Source organism: Vigna unguiculata, chromosome 11, assembly GCF_037176805.1.
Source record: "Vigna unguiculata cultivar grain cowpea cultivar isolate G323 ecotype 2 chromosome 11, ASM3717680v1, whole genome shotgun sequence".
Lineage (NCBI taxonomy): Eukaryota > Viridiplantae > Streptophyta > Magnoliopsida > Fabales > Fabaceae > Vigna > Vigna unguiculata.
Genome location: NC_140802.1, coordinates 13,021,962 through 13,026,916, shown reverse-complemented (window position 1 = coordinate 13,026,916; position 4,955 = coordinate 13,021,962). Strand labels below are relative to the sequence as shown.

General features: G+C 37.9%; 1 long non-coding RNA gene across 1 annotated transcript; it reads right to left on the bottom strand.

Annotated features, from left to right (window-relative positions):
- Positions 1 to 1,253: 1,253 nt before the first annotated feature.
- Positions 1,254 to 3,793, bottom strand: LOC114169152 (uncharacterized). The gene is made up of 2 exons (XR_003600834.2): positions 3,160 to 3,793; positions 1,254 to 1,457 (listed from the first exon to the last, which is right to left on the bottom strand). It is a non-coding gene; the product is annotated as an uncharacterized LOC114169152 (long non-coding RNA).
- Positions 3,794 to 4,955: the final 1,162 nt, after the last annotated feature.

Below are 4,955 nucleotides of genomic sequence, written 5' to 3'. Positions count from 1 at the left end.
TTCGATTCTCGTTTTGACGGGGGTAGCGTGGTTTGCGCAGATCTGAAGTCCAGATCTGCAAGCGTCAATGGTGCAGATTTGGTTCTTGAGTTGCGCTGGTTGAACTGGTTCAGGTTTCACGGCTGTTCTGGTGTAGTGGAAGATGCGTTTTGGAGACATGATGGAGCTCCATCAATGGTGGTTCGTGATGCACCAAGGTTGTTTTTCTTCTCTAGTGACGTAGCTGCGGTAGTCGACGGTGGGACGATGCAGGTGGCGACTCATAGGTGCATTCACATTTCTGATTCGGGCACGGGCTTCGCTGTTGGCACGACGTAAATCTAGTTGCAACGTTATTGCATGTTTAGTGGTTTCGTGGAGATGATGCCTTGCGTGTTGCCATGGAGGTTTCACGGTGGCTACTGCCATGGTGATGGTGATGAACTGTTGCAGATACGAGGTGAGGTGCAGGTCCAGGCGAGGTTCGTGGTGTGCGAGGGCGCTAAGTCCGCTGCTGTTGCGAAACGATGGCGACGAGTTCGCCTTCTAGAGCTGTGGTTGTTCGTTGCCGGTGCTGGCCTGAGTGGATGGAGTTATCAGTGTCATTTTGCTGCAGGTGAGTGGTGCTGCTAGTGGTGGCTGCGTTTTCCGGCGAGGTGGTGACGGTGTGGAGCTCTTCGATCAAGCTTGTGGTTGCCGACATTAATGGCTGACGGTGGTGGAGTGTAGTGTTGGCAGAAACTTGGTGAAGACCGAGGTTAGGGTTTGTTGTTTGGGAGAACGTTGAAGACGATGACATATTAACATTTGGTTGAGTGAATTTTAAGTGTTTGAATATTCTCTTTATTTAGTTTAATTAATGGAGGATTACCACATGGCTTGATGTGGTTGAGTTAAGTTTAGGTGGTAGGAGAGGTGTAACTTAGTAGAAAATAGGGGTGGAGAATAGGTTTTTGGGTGATCCACTTAAAGTAAGAATGTGTAAAATAGAAATTGGGAGTACATTTAGCTTCTGAATTATTTCTTTTCAGAATTTACTCATTTTGGACTTAACTTGTAATTCAGAACATTTACAAATCCACACTTTTAATGACGTAAATTAAATTTCAGTTGCATTAACAAACCTTAGAATATCCAATAGTATTTTATGCAACTAAAATCACTTTGTACACCATTTTTAACGTACAAACTCAATAAGTCCAATAATCACAAATCCGATTAAATCAATCCTTAAGCATAAAAATTCTATTAAATCTCCAAATTTAAGCATTAAATAAGAACAAAAATTTGAACTCATCATTAGTAATATACAAAAATAAACGTCACAACTTACACTATTTTTTATAGTGAGTATCATATATCTATTTCAACCTTTGTCCAACTTTGACCGTTTTTTCTAAATCCAACCTTGATCTTCAACCGATTTCCTATTTCCTTCAATTGATTTCTGAAATATAAACTTTCTTCCATTTGTTTTCCTAATGATAACAAGAATTCAAAGTAAGAAAGAAAGTTAGTACATGACACATTAATACGAACATAAAATTGAAGTTTTTACAACACAAAAATCAAATTTAAGAGATGCTAAACTAACTATTCAAAGCTACCCAACTAAAAGAAATAGAATGAAATATTCACTAAAATATAAACTGAACTAGACCAAAAATTAATCTAAACACACCAAGAAAAAATATTACAACGATTAAACAAAATTTTATCATCCAACATTACCACTTCAAATCTATAAAACTAAAATTCTAATTAAAAGAAAACACTTAACAAAGTAAAACGACAACTCACACTTAGAGTGTGTTTACTTGAAAGAGTGGATTTAAAAGAGAGTGAGTGAATTTGGGTGGATGAATTTTAGTTGTTTCTTTTAAGAGATTTGGAAGTGAAGTGAGTGAATTTGAGAGTAAAATTTGTAAAAATTTGGAATGAATAAATTGATATGATAGATAAAATTAATATACTATTATATTTATTTATTATTATTTTTATTATTTATTATTATCATTATTTATTATAATAATTATTATATATTATTAATTAAATAATATAATTATTTATATATTATCGTTTATTTAATATATAATAATAATTATATATGTAAAAGTTAAAGTCCTCCAAATCTCTTTTAAGGGAGATAATCATCTCTAAATGCATACTTCCATATCATTGCAAATCCTTCAAAACGAATACAGATAAATCCCACAAATCTTTGTACAAAATTCATATACGCCCGCAAATCATGTGAAGCAAACATGCTCTTAAGCCCTTTGCATTCTTGGGCAAACTAAAATGTAACACAAAGAGAAATTAACCAACAACTCTAATGACTACCAGACACAAATATGCATGATTATCCAAATATGCAATTCAGATTAGTAGCATAACTAGAAATGACCTTCACAGTTCAGCTTTTGCACTCATTCACTCAATGTCTTTATGCAAAATTTTCCCCTCAGCAAAACAAGTATGATCTCATAAGCTTGAAAAACTTATAGTTAGCATCAAATTTCCCAAAAAAGAAAACACTCTAGATCGATAAGACGTTTGTCTTCGCTTGTAACGTGGTCATGTATGAGGTAAGGAAGAGCAAAAGGATTCAAGGCTTAACAACAAGTGAGTGGTGAAATTGTTTTAGGTAATTTGTGAAATCAAGGTGCGGGTTTAACTCAACAAAGCATTTTTCTCATACTGATTTCCACTCTTCCCATTCTTATTATTTCCTTTTTCCCTTCATGCAAACCATTGTATTTTTTTTCCTATTTTCTCTGTTTCAACTTTTTGCTCTTCTGCTTCTTGAACCAACCCATTTTCCCCAACATTTAAGTGTTAGTATACACTACCACAAACTTTTCACCGCCCACAAGTTGGGTTTATTCATGGTTTTTCAAGTCTAATGTTCATAACAAGCTCAATAGTTAACAAAGAAAGGTATATAAAATCAATCCCAATAGTCAAGGTTAAGTAAAAAAAAGTATCAATCTAAGTTGTATTTGGCTAAACGACTAAAAACAAACAAGGCCTATATCACATAAAGAGTGATTCTAAGGTCAAATAACACCAAAAAGAACTAATACAAGTTCTTAAATGTGACTCTACATTAATGCAACACATTGTCAAAAATTCAGGCTTGTTCCTACGGAGAACAAATAAGAGATGTCAGACACAAACTTGATGAGGATCCTCCGTCGCGGTAGTCACCGGAAAACCTCTTCCAATCGGTGTTCTACCGATTGATCCTCGCAGAAGGCAAGGGAAATGCAGTGGAATGGTCGATTACGAAGGTTTTGACTTGGTTCGCTCTGGTTTCTCGCTGATTTGGTAAACCCTAATAGGCCAAAACCTAATCTAGGGTTTGGGTGAGCTGATGAACGGTGGGAGTGATCTCTACCGGATATCTCATTCATCAAAGTTGAAGATTACAAACAATGGCCTGTCTTTTATAAATGAAGACAACCGGTGAAATAAACGGAAGAAAACTATGCTTGCCGTCTAACAAAAATGTAATGTTCTAACGGCGATGAAGGGAAAGAAAAAAATATAGAGACTACTAACGGCAAGGCGTCGTGAAGCTTATGGTTTCTGTAATCCGTGAAGGTATGGACGACCCTAACAAACCCTAACAGAAAAGTGAGGGACAAGGTTGATGCGTTCTTGTGTTGACGGCAAGCGATGGTAGAGGAAACCCTAATAGCAGCGTGAACCAGAACCCTTGCACAGTGCAGAAGGAACATGTGATGCGCAAAAAGAAAACCTCGTGTGTGGCATCCTTACACAATGGTTGCAACGCTGTTTGGGCTGTTTGGAGGCCCAATACGTGATAGCGGAACTTAATGATGTTTCTCGCATAAGACCACGCATGGTGTGCAGAAAATGAGAGAATTGGGCTGCACGTGAGGCCCATTCAGGAGATGTTAGTAGTAGCGGTATGCACACGTGTATGAATGGAACGCTGAAGCTTCTCTCCCTTCACGTGGAAATGGCCTGAAAGTGCCTTTGGCTTGCACGTTGGAGTAGGTTGGTTGGTGTGAAGAAAAGTTTGGGCCGCTAGCCCATGATCAATTGGGAAGCTAGAAAATGTCTGCATTTAACAAAATAAACCAATTAAAAACAACATTTATTTAATTAAAATAAAAGAAAATAAAAGAAATTAAAATGAATAGGCCTAAGTGTTGGCCCAATGCTATAAGCCTTATTTGGATCACATCAGATAACACCATACCTTAATCTGCAATCTCTTTGGTGGGCTTCTTCTCAGCTCGCATATGCCATCTACTAGTATTTCGGCTTGGACCCGTGAGGGGTTACCTGCGGAGAAGACTCCGATGATCAAGTCAGCCAACAAATTCTCAGAAAGTCAAATCTTGTGATTAAGGGATTAATGAATGCGTACCTTTAATTGCTGGGGTCCATGCATATTTATAGTTTATTAATTATGTTTGACCATGTCATGGGCTGGGCCATTGTTTAGGGCCATAGGTGTGCCTGGGCCTGCTTGTCAATTTATCCTCTGAAGTAGGCAGCTTAGGCGGCTTACGCCTGCTTGCTTGATTCATCTGATAGTCATTCGCATGCTTGCGGGGATTTATATAGACGGGTTTTACTGTATAGTTGTATGAAGCCGCCTAGGTGCAGTAAACCAGTCCCTCAGCCTTTGCCGATGGAGACATAGCGACAAAGGATGAAAAGTGTGGACGGTTTTTGTTAGGCCGACTAGGTGCAGTACACCAGTCCCCCAACCTTTGAGTGTGATGAACAGTGTTAAGGCTAGTGTTGTCGAAGGTCTAATCAAAAGGGTTTTGCGCCATCATTTTGAGGTTTGTGGCATTTTGTATGCATTGTGATGCTTCATCTAATCGTTGTTTTTGGCGGGAAAAGTTGAAACGTTTGAGATGTTGATTATAAATACGAGTGCATCAAAAGAAAAACTTTACTTTGTTCATTTGCAAGAAATTGGGGGAAGCTTT